This window comes from Salmo trutta, chromosome 16, assembly GCF_901001165.1.
Source record: "Salmo trutta chromosome 16, fSalTru1.1, whole genome shotgun sequence".
Taxonomy (NCBI): domain Eukaryota; kingdom Metazoa; phylum Chordata; class Actinopteri; order Salmoniformes; family Salmonidae; genus Salmo; species Salmo trutta.
In genome coordinates, this window is record NC_042972.1 from 55,974,825 (window position 1) to 55,994,443 (window position 19,619).

Sequence of the window (19,619 nt, forward strand, 5' to 3'; positions counted from 1 at the left end):
GTGTTATATTGCAAATGTGCCAACTCTGGTCTTGACACATGTGCTCTACCGAACAGCTGGCAGTTACAGTGTGGGAGAATAGCCTACATGATGAGATTATTATGGACAAAAGAACGAGATTTTTTTATCTGTCAAAAGGCATCCAAGCATCGATCATCATTTTTCCAGATGAAGACCCTTCAATATGTATTGGAAAGGAGCACCAATCACCGCGTGCTCTTTCACACCACATTGTGAAATTGATCATCATTTCTTTAATCTGTAGCCTAATAAACTGCATTCGTTCCCAAGTGGGGAAACCTATAATCGCAATTCCTTCGCTATTTCTCGCATAATTCATTTTACCTACACAAAAAAAGATACCACCTTTTCTAGAGCATTTTATTTTGACAACATTTTGAAAGTGTATTGACAAATTCGCTGTTTCCAACACGCCTGGGGTGACATTTTTTTTATCCGACATATTTAACTCGCACAAAAAGGTCGGATGGAAACCTGGTTCTAGATCAATATTATGCAATGCGCCTTCAATCTTCAAATGTATTGCGTTCCTAACCTACTGTATGCATTCCCTCCTAAAACGTTGTGGTCGGAGTCCATTCCAGGTTTTGCGGTGTACCTTGGATTCCAGTAAAGCGTAACATTCAGGAATCAGCATCCCTAGTGCCACACACGCTGCTGCTCAAGAAAGGAAAAGTTTTATACCTAAGCGTCAAATGAGACCCGTATCATTTTAAAACCACCATATGACCAAACAATTTAATTAACGGTTACAGATAAGTATCATATAGTGAATATGATTTAATTGACAGTAAAACAAATTAATATGTAAAAAAAGAATATGTAATTGTAATATTATCTGTTTTAACATATGGTTTATTCTGTTCGCTTGCATTGCATGGGTCTTTAGCTAGTGGAAGAAACTATTATTGCACTCCAAGCAGCCAGCATGGTCTTTCTTTTTTTATAAGAAAAACAAAAACTGAACTTCCTGTTTCGGGGTGGTCCACATACTTTGAGAAAGGAGGGAGGGAGGGAGGGAGTGGGGAGGAGAAGAGGTCTCGCATTCCACCATTGACTGTGCAACCAACTTCGGGTTTGCGGGAGTTTGGTTACCGAATATGGGGTTTGTTCAATTCTGTCCTGCACACTGATTTCGTGAATTACCTATAAAGAAAACTATGGGGAAAAAGCTCCTAAAAATTGGACAAAGACGTGAATTGAACACGGGAGGAATAGAAGAAAGAACTAAAGGATAATTCCTGCAGCTCCATCTGTACGTCTGCCAGAACGCAGAGAGAGAGAGGGAGCTTTATTGGAAATTCTCGAACCCCCAGCGGGACGCAAGAGATCTCACCCCCAAGCTTCCAAAACTTCCAAAGTCTTGGGATCAAGTCAACAAACTGATGCAGACGTCTTCAACTTTCCATAGAAGGTATTGCCATGCTTAATCTATTCAGTCTCCATTCTACGTTACAAAAAAAAAATCGTTGATATGAGTGGTTTTGGAAGGAAAAGTGGTGCTGAAGGTGTCTTTGTTGTTTGTTTCTATGCAAGTCTTATTTTGATTTAACAGTCATGTAATGTCATGTTGACTATATATTATGGCTATTGTCAGATTGCTGTCACCTCGGGCGAGGATGGTCTAATTGGGACACATTCAATCTAATAGGTGATGGTGGTGTGTGCGGTGTTTACATTGAATAAACAGAATGAATCAATGTTAGCCAAAATTCAGCAAATTCATTGTCTTTAGTTATTTCAATTGATTGATTATAGGCTATTGCTGTCAGTGGAGCACATCTGAAATATCTTCAATGAATAATGAATAGTACATTTCAATAGCCTACCTTATTTTAACTAGTGAAGAAGGCCTCTCATTTTTAACCGAGCGTTGGACATTCCCAACTCATCTCACTTCTTTCCTTGGCTTGTAATTCTCTCAAAGTGTTGATAATTGAAAATCGCCTTTCAAGAGTCAATGCATGTTTTGGCGTTTGTCATTGCATGGAGAGATTTTGCTTATCGTGCCTCAAAAAAAATTATCTAGAGAATTTTGGAATTACACATCTCACATGTCCCACCACTACCTCAACATATGCTAGTGGAGGTTTTGATAGTCTATCCGGCCTGTGACACAGCCGCACAGACTCAAAAGCCATCGGCCTGCACGGCTCCTCGCCATGTGTGTCCCAGAATTCCAGAGGGGTTGTAGGGGCGCATGATAACAGCTGTTTCTCGTAACCTGAAATACTTGAGGTGCCAATATATTTCTCAAATGTCATCTGTCAGGACACCCACAGCCACAGCAAAACAACCTCATTATTGACCCGATATGTAGGCCTATGACATAAGACCCAAGTCCTTTGGTGATCATGTTTTTTAAACTTTCTTTCTTTCTTGAGAAATGGCCCAAACCACAATATGAAATCCCACATGAAGCTTGTTAATCTCAGTAATTACTCTTAACGAGTTTTTAGGCGTTGATCTGCTAATGTGGTCAGATTATGACCCTTAGACAACTTTCAACTAATATAGAGGGTTTGTCAATACTAGACTGACCTCAACAGGCAAACCTTTGTAACCTCTGTATCCTTTATTGACAAGGAGGAGAGACAGAAGACTGTTGTATGGCAATCAACACACTCCACAGCCACAATATCGCTCAACATCTACGAAAAATGCCTGAATGTTTAGCTGGTCTGGTCACACAGTCAGGGAAAACCTAACCTTGCGACCTAACAAGAAAAATCTCCTGACCTTATGGGACAACATGGGACATAATTACTGATGAAATAGAAAGGGATTGAGATTTAGAGCAGCAAGGAGAGGAAAAGAGAGGACCGAGGAGAAGAGCAGAGAGGATGAGAGAGAGAGGAGAGAGAGAGGAGAGAGTTGCACTTGTCCCATGACTGGTCTGTGGTCTGGTTGGTGTGAAAACCTCTGCAAAGGATCTTGGATCTTCCTCCTCCTAGTCTTTATCAGAGTGTGATGGGCCTGTGTTATGGCCAAAAGACGCCCCGCTAGGACAGGGCCTAAACAAATAAAGTATACAGGAAGTATCTCTCTTCCTCTACATGGTAGCTACCTATCGGAGCAGTAAGATGACTTGTACTCTGTTTTATCACCAGCTAGCTGATAAGTCTGTTTTCTCATTTACCTCAGAGTTGATCTATCTATTTATATAACCAGACGGCTCAGTTAAGAAGCACATTCTTATTTAGAATGATGTAATTGAGAGGCAATGTTTTTATTACTGTATTATTATTCATCATTGAAGAAAACGGTTTGATCATAAACATAGACTATAATGTTTTTAGAAACCTATTTATCATGAACATACATATTGTGACTAACGGGTGAATGTTTATGGAAACATAGGGAAGTGGTCTTGAATTATGGTTGGAGTTTTCAACTTGGCGAGCGTTCAGCGGAGTTAGACACACTGGGAATTGTGCTATTCAGGAAGTCCCTTTCCTACAAAGAAGACCACAAACAAATCAAAGTGAATGCAAATCGAAAGTCCAGGTAAAGACGTAGAAGAAACCAGATTTTGGAAGCTGGCACTTAGCATTGCCGAGAACACACTGGACTCAGGCCAGACAAGACCATGGCAGACCACTGCCAGGCAGACCAGGCAAGCAGCAACAAGTGGTGTGTTTTTGTCCAGCAGATTCCATTTTAGTCTGCTAAGCGTGGTACACGTCACGTGACTCACAGCATTGGTCACATCCCCCCTCCCACCTCTCTAAAAGAGAGAGAGAGAGAGCGAGAGACCACCCTCACTGGGATCAGAGGCCCTCAATCAGGCCCTTTCACACCCTGTGAACCTGAAACAATCCGGCTTTAATAGCAGCTGTCTTTCCCAGGCCCATGGACCTTTAGAGCGGCTGCAGCACTGCCATAGGCCCTCTCAGAGCAGAGCGGCTGCAGCTAGCCTAGCGCTGTGTGGTGCAGAGAGCCAAGGACTAGGACTGGGCTGTGGATGCACCAGGAGAGTCACACACACGTGCTAGCACATGATTCTCGATGCTCCTAGACCCCTCTCTTTCTTTCTTTATCCCCCTGCAACTCTCCTTTTCTCCCTTCATAATTGTGTCTCATTTTCTGTGAGGATTAGACAAAAGAAAGAAAGGGTGTTTTTTTTCTGTTCATTTCTCTCTTGCCGTGGGGTTTTGGCATTACAGCGTGCCCGGTGGCAGTGCTGTTTCTCAGTCTGTTCCTCTCTTTCCACCTCTTTCTCTCGCTCTCGCTCCCTCTCTTTCTCCATCTCCTTGATTGCCTCCTGTCGATCAATAGAAAGTTGTCGTATTTTTGTTGTTGTCGCTCTAACATAAGTTATTGGTCACGTTCGTTGAATCCCTACTGCATACTAACTGAGTTCTAAACTTCTTCCCCATAAAACCTTGATGAAACAGCTAGTGTCGTTAGTCTGTCTCAGAAGGAGTGGAGGAGTGGGGGAGAGAAAGAGAATGGAAGTGGCGGAGGAGCTCTTGCTTTACTAAGTAGATGGTTGACACAAGAGGGCAAAGGCATTAGACATTTTGAAAGGTTGAATGGCACTAGCTGTGGATCACACAGAATGGAATGGGAAATGTCATAGTCATGGGAAATATCTAGAGTATGGTTTTTCACTGCTGGCAGGTTCAGTTGAATGGCTTGGGAAATTAAATTAAATGAACTTTCAATTAAAGAAATGTCATTTACATATCCCCAAAAATGTTATTTATTTAATGTTCATTTTTACCTGGCAAGTCAGTTGAGAATACAAAACCTTTCATCAATGCCTAATGATTGTGTCTCTCTAAGCATCTATTTTTATATCAATTGTGACACAATCAACCGTAATGATTTCCAAATAGTTAAGAGCAGAGGAAGCTCAAAGTGTGTGTGTGTGTGTGTGTGTGTGTGTGTGTCAGTGAGGTGTGTGTGTGTGTGTGTGCGCCTACGTTTGTGTGCGTATGTTTGGCATGCACATGTGTGTGTGTGTAGTAGCATGTGTCAAAGGAATGTGTGGTGTAGTAGTTCGGGTTGAGAGAGAGGCAGAGAGACAGAGATAGGGGAAGAAAGAAGGAGGGAGAGAGAGAGACAGGGTGAGAGAGCGAGAGAGAGAGAGAGAGGACAAGTGAATTGAAAGAGAGAGAGAGAGTACTGCTGCTGACAGTAACAGGCGGAAAGGGGAAAGGGGGATACCTAGTCAGTTGTACAACTGAATGTCTTCAACTGAAATGTCTTCCGCATTTAACCCTCTGAATCAGAGAGGTGCGGGGGTCTGCCTTAATCGACGTCCACGTCTTCGGCGCCCGGGGGAACAGTGGACTGGATCCACCTCTTCTCTCTCTGATCCAACAGGCCTTTGAATGAGGGTGGCGGACTGGGAAAGACAAAGGGAAAGGAGAGAAAGAGAGATGGAGAGAAAGAGAGAGGCTGCTGATGTCCCATGTGGTAGATATGAAAAATAAAGCAGGTGGTAATGGGAACCAGGTGAGGGACACACACACGCGCGCTCATGGGAGTCGTATGCCACGGTGATCCTTGCTAATTTCCCTGTTGTGTTAGCATAGCCCGTCACAATGAGGTCCTAGGAACTGATCAGGGTTTACAGACTGGTACTGATCAGGGTTTACAGACTGGTAGTGATCAGGGTTTGCAGACTGGTACTGATCAGGGTTTGCAGACTGGTACTGATCAGGGTTTGCAGACTGGTACTGATCAGGGTTTGCAGACTGGTACTGATCAGGGTTTACAGACTGGTACTGATCAGGGTTTGCAGACCGGTACTGATCAGGGTTTACAGACTGGTACTGATCAGGGTTTACAGACTGGTACTGATCAGGGTTTACAGACTGGTACTGATCAGGGTTTGCAGACCGGTACTGATCAGGGTTTACAGACTGGTACTGATCAGGGTTTACAGACTGGTACTGATCAGGGTCAGTCAGTGGATGTATTGGGGTCAGATAGAATAGGACTAAAGCAGAGTGAAACATTACGAAATGAAATGGCAGTCAGTGGATGAAATGGAAGTCTATAGTGGAGTAAATGGTAGTCTAGTGAATGGGGGTTTGATAGCCAGTCAGGGCACAAGGTGAATGAAACATATTCTATCTGTGTGTGATGAAAGAGGAAAGGTAGAGAGGAGGAGATAACTACAGCTCTTTGGATTTATTTTCTTCAGATCACAACTTGCATTGTCTTGACTTTTGAAAATTGTTGGCTGAACAGGTTGATGCCATAAATTGTCAGAATCATCCATCATCCAGTTCATGTTAATATGAACAGCACATGCAAGACAGAGCTTCGTATCTCTACCGATTGTGTTCACTTTTGAGCTAAACCAGCAAATCTAAATTATTGAATTGGAATATTTGTAAGTTAACAATAAGTCCTTATCCCTTCATATCTCGTACAGGTTATACCGCACTTGATTGAAAACATCGCCGCAAAATACAATGAAGTCATTCTATTTGGAGTTGCTGAGTTGCTGAGTGATCGCTTTATCTTTAAACTGTGTGTGTGTGTGTGTGTGTCTGTGTGCGTGCATACGTGCGAGTGCGTGCGCATGCATCTGTGTGTGTGAGTTTGTGTGTTCTCTCATGAAGTGCTGTTGATGACTCACACGGTGTCGTTCTCTCTGCAGACAAAAAGAGATGACGAGACAGCGTTTTATATTTCCTTCTGTTGCAACGGCAACCATGCGTTTGGGTTCCGTCATCCGAGTGATTAGAACACTGAATTTTCAATGTTGATGTTCTCTCCTCTTCTCTTTCTTCTTTTCTTCTCTTCCAGCTTTCTATAAACTTAACAAATCAGAAAATCCTCCAAAAACAGATCACTAATCCAAATGCCCTCAGCAGCATTTAAAACACATAAGACTTCCAGTCAAGTCAATAGAGAAGCTGAGAAGTTCATACACAGTCATTTAATTTCCACAGCGTTTATGTGATAAGCTATTACAATTTATTGCTGGAACATTTATTTCCGACTTCCAGTGGAACTGGAAGGAACGCAGACTTCCGTACACACACACGCATGCACGCCCGCCCGCCCGCCCACACACACACACACACACACACACACTCTCTCTTCATTGCCTCGGCGGTTAGCACATTGCGTGTGTTGATGGGCCTCCAACCCTCCACAACAAATCTACTATCACAGCTCTGAGATAATGATCCAGATCAGGGAGGGAGTTGGCTGGCAGATGTCCTGATTCCTGAACTGACAGGCCTGTTCTGTCCTCACCAGTCCCACACCAACACACTGACTACAGGAAGAAGATTCTCTGTCCTTTCTCTTCTGTGTGTGTGTGTGTGTCCTCTACCTCTGTCTCTGTCTGTCGCCCTCTCTCTCTTTATCTCTCTATCCTTCTCTGGCTTTGTATCACTGTCATATGCATCTCCATTTACTTGTAGTTCATATTCTGTTTCACTCTTTCAGTGACTAGTAGTAAAAATAGTAGCTTTAATATGTTTGTTGGGTTCAAAATATGTGGTTTTAATATGTTGTTGGGTACAAAGTCTCATGATCGCACACCACTTGAATCAGATCAAATCAGCACACGTGGTCATAACGTTATCCTAGATCATTTACAGGACGTTTATAGAGTAATGTTGTAAATGACACACACACACCTAGATAAGTTACCAGGTAGTTATGGATAGAGTCATGCCGAAAGTAAAGTAAATCACTGAAGCTGGAAACTTATATCTCCCTCACTAACTTTAAGTATCAGCTGTCAGAGCAGCTTACCGATCACTTGTACCTGTACATAGCCCATCTGTAAATAGCACACCCAACTACCTCATCCCCATATTGTTATTTATTTTTTTGCTATTTTGCACCCCAGTATCTCTACATGCACATCATCATCTGCACATCTATCACTCCAGTGTTAATGCTAAATTGTAATTATTTTGCCACTATGTCCTATTTATTGCCTTACCTCCCTAACCTTACTACATTTGCACACACTGTATATAGACTTTTCTATTGCGTTATTGACTGTACGTTTGTTTATCCCATGTGTAACTTTGTGTTGTTGTTTTTGTCGCACTGCTTTGCTTTATCTTGGCCAGGTCGCAGTTGTAAATGAGAACTTGTTCTCAACTGACCTACCTGGTTAAATAAAGATGAAATAAAATAAAAAAATAAAAATGTGACACCCAAGACTAGATACTGTACTTCACTAGTTGTAAGTAAAAGGACACACACACGACTATATACTTTACTAGACATAGATAGAGTGATAGGACACACACACATGACAACTAAATGCCACAAGCACAGTAACCCCAAACAAGTTGTAGATAGAGTTATGGTCTTTTCAGACAACCAGTGGCCATCGTTAGCAATGTCGGAAGTAAGGTGAGGCACAAACATGCAACTAAATGCCACAAGAACTATCACGCACCATCCCCAAGGGAATAAAAAAAAAATGTAAAGACAAAAACATCCGAAATAATTTATCTTTCGTCTCTCTGTGTTTTATACATTTACTTCAATTTGCAAGAGGCTAAATGTATCTCACCGGAGAAAGCATCCGAGAGAACGAAACAGTGCCCTTCTGTCTCAGTATGTGTACCCAGTCTATCTGATGCTGTCTGGACAGAAAGACTATGATATTGTTGCTGCCCGAGTGGCGCAGCAGTCTAAGGCACTGCATCTCAGTGCTAGATGTGTCACTACAGACCCTGGCTCGATTCCAGGCTGTATCACAACCGGCCGTGATTGGGAGTCCCATAGGGCGGCGCACAATTGGCCCAGCGTCGTCCGGGTTGTAAATAAGAATTTGTTCTTAACTGACTTGCCTAGTTAAATAAAGGTTAAATAATACAATTAAATCATAATAATTGAATGCAAGGGAAGCCAGTGAACATCTGGCCTCCATTTATTGAAAAAATAATAGCCAATCAGCGTTGAGCTAAATTGAGCGAGCTCAGATATGAATGGTCCTGGCACATCCAAAAAAAAAGTGTCAAGGGAAGCCAGTTTGGATTTGGCTTCAGACCAAATGCCGTTATTGACAGAAAAAAAACGTAAATTGTTGCGTTGTGTTGTTGTCCTCCGGTGGCTAGCTAGCTAAAACTGTCCCTTTCCTAAATTAGCCACGGATGGAGATAGGGATTTGGACATGTGGTTTTACTTAATTCTCCATACTGGCCAATGGTTATAAAGGTGATTCTGATCCAACCATAAATTCATACATTGTACCCCTGGCCTGAGAGGATAGAACTTAAACGTGTAGCTAGGTGTAGTATGCTAATGTTAACTAGCTGGCCTGGCACATTTTTGCCCATGAAAGGAAGTTGGCTAATGAGCAAATATTTTTGCATCACCATGCTTGACTATGCTGTAGATCATGTAACTGTTTGTTACATGCAATATGTTTTGTGGACTTCACCGGACAGATGTTGCTCTCCGGTTTTGTAATGAAACAAGTGTGTGGTTGAATTTATTCTGCCACTGTGTCTTCTTATTGTCTCGGCCTCCGGCCTATTTGTCACAGTGTCAAGGCATGTGAACTAACAGGTTATAGAACAAACAACGCAATTATTATTAACACATAGGTTGTAATATGGCTTTTTTGGGGGGGATTGGCTTCGCCGGGTGATTTTACCCACACACTGCTACTGCTGAGAAGAGCACTCAATATGAAGCCATGTCCAGAAGATTCCTACTTTTTACTAAAACTGTCTTTTAGAGAACTCTAGAACTGACTTTATAGAACAGACTACAACTGATTCTAGAGTGATTAGAATTAGAACTGACTCTAGAACTGACTTTATAGAACAGACTACAACTGATTCTAGAGTGATTAGAATTAGAACTGACTCTAGAACTGACTTTATAGAACAGACTACAACTGATTCTAGAGTGATTAGAATTAGAGCTGACTCTAGAACTGACTTTATAGAGCAGACTACAACTGATTCTAGAGTGATTAGAATTAGAACTGACTCTAGAACTGACTTTATAGAGCAGACTACAACTGATTCTTGGGTGATTAGAATTATAACTGACTTTATAGAACAGACTACAACTGATTCTAGAGTGATTAGAATTAGAACTGACTCTAGAACTGACTTTATAGAGCAGACTACAAATGATTCTAGGGTGATTAGAATTAGAACTGACTTTATAGAACAGACTACAACTGATTCTAGGGTGATTAGAATTAGAACTGACTTTATAGAACAGACTACAACTGATTCTAGAGTGATTAGAATTAGAGCTGACTCTAGAACTGACTTTATAGAGCAGACTACAACTGATTCTAGAATGATTAGAACTGACTCTAGAACTGACTTTATAGAGCAGACTACAACTGATTCTAGAGTGATTAGAATTAGAACTGACTCTAGAACTGACTTTATAGAGCAGACTACAACTGATTCTAGAGGGATTAGAATTAGAACTGACTCTAGAACTGACTTTATAGAGCAGACTACAACTGATTCTAGAGTGATTAGAATTAGAACTGACTGTAGAGTTCTAAACTGTTAATTCTACACAGTGCTTTGATGTGACAGGAGGAGATCTACACCTCTATCTGTCTGACACACCTTCTAAACGAAGGTACTTCTGAAGATTACAAATATTTACAAAAAATCATTTTCAGAATTAAATGTTTAACAACAAGCAAGGTCCAGGTGATTGTGTTTAGTTATAGATTTAATATTTTAGCGATATTTGTAATCAGACATAATTTTAAGATAAACCCAAACAGGATGCACAACACAACAGCAAACACAATAAAGCCCTCATTGTCATTTTTTGGGATTAAATAGACTTAAAGAAGTTGAATAAGTTGTTCGCTCTTTAAAGCTCCATCTGTGCTTTGTATTACGTTTCTGTTTACTCATGTTGTATACAAACCGGTAAATGAAACTGGTAAATGAATGTATAAAGGAATAGTCAACTTCCTCTTTGAAAAAAAGATGAAACATTGAGACTAACAACTGTTAGCAGTTTTCAAGTGGGAAAAAACCTAATATGGAAGTTACATTTACCCCTTTTGATCTTAACGCATCTACCAGCGTACATCTGAATCTTCTTTAACTAACACTTTATGTGGCGAAAGCAGAACAATACAAGTCTCTCACACACACACACAGCTAGCTACACACTGATAATACACACACGTAGCTAGCTATACACCAATACCAATACTGTTTCTGTTCATTCAATGCAACTCACAAGACAAACCCAAATAAGCTTAGAAAAATAATATTGTTGGCAGGAACTGAGAAAGAGTTCTATTTCATTACCGCTGGGGAGTCTCTCTCTGAAAACGACGGAACCAAATAGAGTGAGAGAGGGAGAAAGTGAGAGAATTTTAGAGGGGGAAAGGAGAGAGAGGAGAGATAGAAAGAGAGGGAGAGGGAGTGAGAAAGAGAGTGCATTTTAGAGAAAGAGAGTAGGAGAAAGAAAATGAGAGAGGAAAAGCAGAGAGAGGGAGAGGGGGGAGCTAGAGATGCAGATTGTTTTAAATCCGTAGTGAGTCAAGCTTTAAAATTTATGCCCATAGGCTGCTTCTTGGGTGGGCTGCAGGCAGCAGCGGGGAGAGAGAGAGGGAGAGGCTGGAGTAGGAAAGCAGGGGAAGGGAAAGTTGCCGACTGATTCCAGACTGCTCAGCTTCAGCTTTCCTGCTGGAACACATTTTACAACTCAACCGTCCTGGTCTGACTAGCAGCACGCCTCTCCTTTCTCCCCCCCTCTCTCTCTCTCTTTCTTTCATTCTACTCCTCCATGTGGATTGTTTTTTACTCATCCCTTCAGTCTTAATGTTAGGACTGTCTCTGAAATAGTATTTCCTTTAGGTTAAGACCACGGACCACAGGCACAGACCTTTTGGGGGGGTCAGGTGCTCAAAATGAAGAGAAAAAAAACGGCACCCCCCTTCCCCCAGAATTTGTTTTACTTTTTTGATCAGAAATACAGTATTAGACATAGTTAATGTTGTAAATTACTATTGTAGCTGTAAACGACAGATTTTTTTAATGGAATATCTACATAGGCGTATAGAGGCCCATTATCAGCAACCAACACTCCTGTGTTCTAATGGCACGTTGTGTTAGTCAATCCAAGTTTATCATTTTAAAAGGCAATTAGCCTTAGATCATTAGAAAACCAGTTTGCAATTATGTTAGCACAGAACCGGGGCCTCCCACTCCTCTTTCTATTCTGGTTAGAGCCAGTTTGCTCTGTTCTGTGAAGGGAGTAGTACACAGTGTTGTAGTAGATCTTCAGTTTCTTGGCAATTTCTCGCATGGAATAGCCTTCATTTCTCAGAACAAGAATTGCCTGACAAGTTTCAGAATAAAGTTCTTTGTTTCTGGCCATTTTGAGACTGTAATCGAATCCACAAATGTTGATGCTCCAGATAATCAACTAGTCTAAAGAAGGCCAGTTTTATTGCTTCTTTAATCAGAACAACAGCTTTTAGCTGTGATAACATAATTGCAAAAGTGTTTTCAAATGATCAATTAGCCTTTTAAAATTATAAACTTGGATTAGCTAACACAACGTGCCATTGGAACACAGGAGTGATGGTTGCTGATAATGGGCCTCTGTACGCCCATGTAGATATTCCATTAAAAATCAGCCCTTTCCAACTACAATAGTCATTTACAACATTAACAATGTCTACACTATATTTATGATCAATTTTATGTTATTTTAATAGGCAAAAAATGTGCTGTTCTTTCAAAAACCAGGACATTTCTAAGTGACCACAAACTTTTGAATGGTAGTGTACTTCGTTTACAAACATTGGCGTAAAATAAGATTATATTTTGGGTTCTGGTGGGGTACGACAGTTGAACTAATCCATAAGGCATTTCTAAGTTATATTCTTCAAGAATCAATGGGTACATATCATTCATTTATAAATCCAAAAATGTATTTAGCAACTGCAGATTGCTCCTTTAATGTTATTCAAGGCTGGAGTGTGTTCTTGTTAACTCATGCAGAAAAGGAATGAGGAAGAGTGTGTGTGTGCGTGAGTGCGTATGTGCCTGTGTGATTCTGTGCATGCGTACTGACTGTGTGTGTCCTTATGAAATATGCTCTCCATTCCAAATAACATGTGTTTACATAATAACTATGTTCTTTTCCATAAAGTGAAAGCAAGTAGTTTATCCAATGGTCAAAGAAACGACATGATTTGCCAAACTTCTACCTCGCTGAGAAGAGGGTATACTAAGTGAAATGACACACGCACACACACACACACAGAGAGAGAGAGAGAGGAGAGAGAGAGAGAGAGAGAGAGAGAGAGAGAGAGAGAGAGAGAGAGAGAGAGAGAGAGAGAGAGAGAGAGAGATCCTCCAGTCAGGCCTTGGATCAGATAAGGAGTAATTCTGCCTCATGGGTTTCATGCCAGTATCCCAATGTTTGTTTTGTACAGCAGGAGAAAGATCAGGCTCGTCTGCTCAATTCAATATAGGCCTGTCAAATGTAAAAAAAAATGTAATCGAGATAATCGCAGGAATTTGCTTTGATTAATCATGATTAATCGCAAATTCAGAATTTGATCAAATTGTGCTGTAATTTCCGATTTTTGTATATATAAAATATTGACGTCTTGATTTTGTCCAAAGTAACGGTTAGCAAAATCAGGGAAATTGATAAAGCACACTTTCTTTAACCTCATTGTCAACTTGTGTTGACATTGTTGTTTTTCACTGTATAGATTACACATTTTGGATGTTTTCATTGTACTTAGAACACTTCCAGACAATGTTATTAATCAAACGCATTTACACATTTTCAAATACATTAAAATCCCTTTTAGGCCTGTCTATTAAATGTAACAAAAACCAATGGACGGCTAACAATAACAGAAGATAAAAATAGCTAGCTAGGATGAAATGGAAGGCTAGCTATCGTCTGTAAACAATTGTTGGAAAAATGCCTTGTGTCGTGCACAAAGTAGATGTCCAAACCGACTTGCCAAAACTATAGTTTGTTAACAAGAAATTTGTGAAGTGGTTGAAAAACGAGTTTTAATGACTCCAACGTAAGTGTATGTACACTTCCGACTTCAACTGTATGTGTAACTTATAAGCACGTGCTCACAATGTCTGGATGTAGCATTTCTATCTTTCAATCTGGGCTAGGTATATTGGATAGCATAGCTAGCTGTGAGTGCTAGTTAACTAGCTAGCTTAAAATGTGATTTTCACATGTGAAATTGCAAATGTCACATGTCTTTTGTAAGGGTTTCTCTCTCAATGTGTTCTCTTTATTTCTCTCTCTCTCTCTCTCCACCTCCACATTGGTTGCTCTATATCTATCTGAGCTGGACAATGTTAACTCGCTCAGCAACAAACAAATTATGAAATTATGTTGTCCTTTCAAGATTTAGAAAGGGACACCAAAACGACGGTCCAGAGTGAAATGGCTCTGCTGTCTAAAGCTGTCGTTGGAATGAAATGGTGAAAAACAGTGTAGTACAATCATTTCCGTTCGATATCCTGACTAACAGCTGAAATAGATATTCTTGTGTAGAATAGATTTCTTCGTTTGTATCGAGTAATCTCAGTTTCTGCATTCTCTTACGTTGAAGGACCATGTTTCATGTTCTCTGTTCCCTCTCTGCACACCAACCTATGGGACCTGGAGACCATTTTACTAGGCCTGTGTTGTTAGTTTTCGGCTAGCATGAAGTGGAGAACCTTTTCTAGTAATTAATGGCCACAATTATGCAATGGAGGCAATGGATGAGGAGAAGAGGGGTCTAGGGGGTCTGCTCTCTACTCTGCAATGAATACCAGATGTCTCCCTGCCTGGCCCGGGTCTGGTCTCTCAAGAGTTCAATTGTTCTCAAACACTTACAGTGGGGTCAACCTGTATACCACGGCTGTTTCCCAAATGGAACCCTATTCTCCACACCGCACTACATTTGACCAGAACTCCAATGGCCCTGGTCAAAGTAGTGCACTACATAGGCAATAGGAAGCCATTTTGGGACGCAGCCCAAGCCCTCCGTAGCCTAGTCCACCCCAGTCAATCTATCCCCCCCAGAGCCCTACGACAGTAAATAATAACCACCCCTTAATGGTTTACTAGTCTTTCAATAACCATAATAACCTCTTGTTGAATTACCTCGCAGAGATGTAGACAGACAGGCTGGGCTGAGCTGGCGCAGGAGGGTGAAATATGTGCCTGGCGTTGCGCTGCTTTGACAAAGAATGTAGTTGAGCTAAGGCCTTGAGCAAATATTGAAGTAAAACATTTTTAAATGTCTCTCTCTCCAGTTTTCACCACTTCTAATGGCACTTGTTTCAGTATAGTGTGTCTGTCAGCGTATGTTGTGGTGTAACCAACATCTTAACCTTAGATTATTCGTTCCTTCAGCTGAGCCAGCTGATTCAAACAGCAATGAAGTCATCATAGTCTGTGGTTCTGGTGTAGTGCCTTACTGAAGGAAAAAATAACTTGTTTAAGTGCGGGAATTTAAAGAGTGTAAAGTTATTGAACTACAGACTATAGGAATGTGACGGCCCAAGTCAACCGTGATGTAATAACCGGAAGACAAATCGTTGGCAGGACACAGCAATGCATGCCACGCAACAACCTCAATAGCAAAATGTGTCTTTAGTAAACAACAAATGCCTCTTCAGTAACTAACAAAAATACAGGGCATTAAAAGAGACACATCAGATAGTTTAGAGAGTGAGTCTGGCCTTTTGGGGACCAGGTCGTTTTTGACCACGCACCAAGCTCCGCAGGTCTCCTCTCAGGGTATAAGACTTATCACCTGCATGTTGTGGTTGGCTGGAGACTGATGCGATGGGGTATGAAGGACCAGTCGGTTTCACACCAATGACTGGCTAGAGACAGCGACTGTCTCGCTACTGTGTGCGTGTTACTACTGGAGCAAGACCTTTTACCAGGTCTACAATCATCACTTGCTATTTTGTTTTACTCATTTGTGCTAAATCTCTTAGTAAGTCTCCAAACCTAACTATTTTTAGTTCTTTTGTTATTTTGTTTACAAAAATATCTAAGAATGATTTTTTTAATGAAAACAAAATGTATGGTAACATTGAAAAGAAATGGGGGGGAAATTGGAATTTCAGTTTCCTTCCTGAATTGCCTGAAGTGAAATGTAGTTTAGGAAGTTCAATCAGGAAGGCTGGTCTGAATGGCTCGCCCATTTTTTAAATGAGTAATCTCATATAATTCACATCGCTTCCTATCTCACTCATCAGCATAGAAAGTATTTACACTGAGTGTACAAAATATTAGTAACACCTGCTCTTTCTATGACATACACTGACCAGGTGAATCCAGGTGAACGCTATGATCCCTTATTGATGTCACTTGTTAAATCCACTTCAATCAGTGTAGATGAAGGGGAGGAGACAGGTTGAATAAGGATGTTTGAGCCTCGAGACAATTGAGACATGGATTGTGTACTGTATGTGTGCCATTCAGAGGGTGAATGGGCAAGACAGAAGATTTAAGTGCCTTTGAATGGGGTATTATAGTAGGTGCCAGGCGCACTGGTTTGAGTGTGTCAAGAACTTCAACGCTGCTGGGTTTTTCACGCTCAACAGTTTCCCGTGTGTATCAAGAATGGTCCACCACCCAAAGGACATCCAGCCAACTTGACACAACTGTGGGAAGCATTATAGTCAACATGGGCCAGCATCCCTGTCGAACGCTTTCAACACCTTGTAGAGTCCATGCCATTGAGGCTGTTCTGAGGGCAAAAAGGGGGTGCAACTCAATATTAGGGTTCGATGCCAGCTGCCCAGCATAGGGCAACCTGTTATCAGCATCTGGCTCTGAGGAGCATTCCTCAGAGACGAGGTCTACCGCAAACTATTTAATAATATTCCATATTGTATTCTGTATCTGTTGTCATTCAGTTAACCCTGTACTCGATTGAAATTAAATTGACCCTGTCATTCTGGACTCCTCAGACCCTTAGTGTGATGACCTGCGGCTGCGCTCTGCTTGAAGCAAATTTTGGAAAGACAATGTAACTGTCCTGCCTTCTGCAGCTGTTGTTACAACCTCCCTCCCAACCTGTCATCTTCTCCTCTCCTGGAGACTCCCCCGCTCTTTTCCTCCTTCTCTCCTTCCTCTACCTCTCCAAGGGGACAGGAGGAGTGCACCTGCCATTGGAGGAGCGGGGGAGTGTGAGAGAAAGAGAGAAAGTAAAAGAGGAAAGGAAAGGAAGGAAGGAATGAAGGAAGGAAAGAAAGAAAGGAAACTGGTGGGGGGAGAGAAATGTTTACTTACAAGCCCTTAACCAACAGTGTGTGTGTGAGCGTAGCCTGTGACAGTGTGTTGAAGCTCAGTTAGTGTGTGTGTGTGTGTGTGTGTGTGTGTGTGTGTGTGTGTGTGTGTGTGTGTGTGTGTGTGTGTGTGTGTGTGTGTGTGTGTGTGAGGGAGAGTGAAAGGGTGCGAGAGAGACAGTGAAAGGGAAAGTGTGTGTATGTGTGTGAGAGGCTGTGAGTTGTGTTGTGGCCCTTTGATGCAGGTCTCTCTCTTAGTGTTGGTCTGTTGTGTAGATCCCGGACTCCTGCTGGGCGTTTACACCCTGCTCACCCTGCCTGGCTTTATTACAATAGAGCCAAAACAAGACCTCTACTACGCTCTACTGTGCTCGGCCTGCTCTGCTTCTCATAGGCAAGTTCCCAAGTTGTTCTGGGTTCCCCGCTCTTTCCATGTCTTCTGTGCAATGCAAATATCTTCCCAGAGTAGGAGTTTGTACCAATGTTGCTTGGCGAATAGTAGATTCAGGGCGTTTTGACAGAAGAGTTCACTCTGAGATATGTAGAAAGATTCTTATCTGTGTTGTATCTTGAGTCTATTGTTCTTTATAGTTGATAAAGGTGTGTGTGTGTTAGGGATTTGCATGCTGATTCCCGTCACACCTGAACAAACACTGCGAGGCTACCTGAGACCCCCATGTATGGCCCGCCAGGTAACAGACCCATATTGACATTCTATCTTACAATCTCAGATGCTTCCTTCCCCACATGAGGGAAGCTCTGGCACCTAGCCACTCGGGCTTGTGGTGTTGCAAACATGAACAGGGATGCAGTTACTGCACTTCCTGAATTGATTGAATGGAAAACTGAATTGACCCAAACCCTGACCCACATGGGGCCGCAAGTGCTCTATAGTGGATGACAGTGCACTTGCCGGGGAAGGAACTGTGGGACTGCGGGCCGGGACCCCGGGTCCTGTTTCCCAGAGCGTTTCTCCAGCCCAAGTAGCAGGTTCAGTCCACTTGTCTAGTTCACTTGTCTTGTTTTGTCCACTTTGGATGGACAGTTGCTCCACTGTGGCACATTTATTATCATTTATGGACCCTAATTATTTGGCACCACCTGCAAGAGTTCCTTTCCTTATCCACCAGGCCCTAATTTAGTGACAGAAAATCACCTGCTTTGGTTTTTGGTTTTGGTGAAAGTTAAGCTTTGACAAAGTGATTTACATCTGTGGATTGGTGATTTACATGTGTGGAAAGTGATTTATATTTGTGGAAAGTGATTTACATTTGTGGATTGGTGATTTACATTTGTGGATTGGTGATTTACATTTGTGGATTGGTGATTTACATTTGTGGAAAGTGATGTACATTTATGGAAAGTGATTTACATTTGTGGAAAGTGATTTACATTTGTGGAAAGTGATTTACATTTGTGGATTGGTGATTTACATTTGTGGATTGGTGATTTACATTTGTGGATTGGGGATTTACATTTGTGGATTGGTGATTTACATTTGTGGAAAGTGATTTACATTTGTGGAAAGTGATTTACATTTGTGGAAAGTGATTTACATTTGTGGAAAGTGATTTACATTTGTGGATTGGTGATTTACATTTGTGGAAAGTGATTTACATTTGTGGAAAGTAATTTACATTTGTGGATTGGTGATTTACATTTGTGGAAAGTGATTTACATTTGTGGATTGGTGATTTACATTTGTGGATTGGTGATTTACATTTGTGGAAAGTAATTTACATTTGTTCATTGGTGATTTACATTTGTGGAAAGTGATTTATATTTGTGGAAAGTGATTTACATTTGTGGAAAGTAATTTACATTTGTGGATTGGTGATTTACATTTGTGGAAAGTGATTTATATTTGTGGAAAGTGATTTACATTTGTGGAAAGTGATTTACATTTGTGGATTGGTGATTTACATTTGTGGATTGGTGATTTACATTTGTGGAAAGTGATTTACATTTGTGGATTGGTGATTTACATTTGTGGATTGGTGATTTACATTTGTGGATTGGGGATTTACATTTGTGGAAAGTGATTTACATTTGTAGAAAGTGATTTATATTTGTGGATTGGCGATTTACATTTGTGGATTGGTGATTTACATTTGTGAATACATTTGGCATGATATTGCTCCCATACTCTTAAGCTGAGTTAAGTCAGCATATGAAGGAAATATCTCTCATGTAAGCACATGCCCTCTCATGCAGTTAAAACGTATTTATCGATGGTTGTCTCTCACCGCAGCTGTAAAAGAGAGATCTGCTCAGCGCATGTGCCGTGTGTGACTGGGTGTTGGGGTGAATGAGAGGGTTGAGGAAAGGGATGGATGTTGTGCAATAATAAGGACGTTTGTTCAT

At 41.2% G+C, this 19,619-nt stretch overlaps 1 protein-coding gene across 1 annotated transcript in view; it reads left to right on the forward strand.

The window, feature by feature from the left end:
• The first annotated feature begins 674 nt into the window (after window positions 1–674).
• The window catches only part of gli1 (GLI family zinc finger 1), a 124,819-nt gene continuing 105,874 nt past the window's right edge, over window positions 675–19,619 (forward strand). Inside the window, exon 1 of the mRNA XM_029695031.1 lies at window positions 675–1,435. The gene's annotated coding sequence lies outside the window, so the exon portion shown is untranslated. The remainder of the gene's footprint in view (window positions 1,436–19,619) is intronic.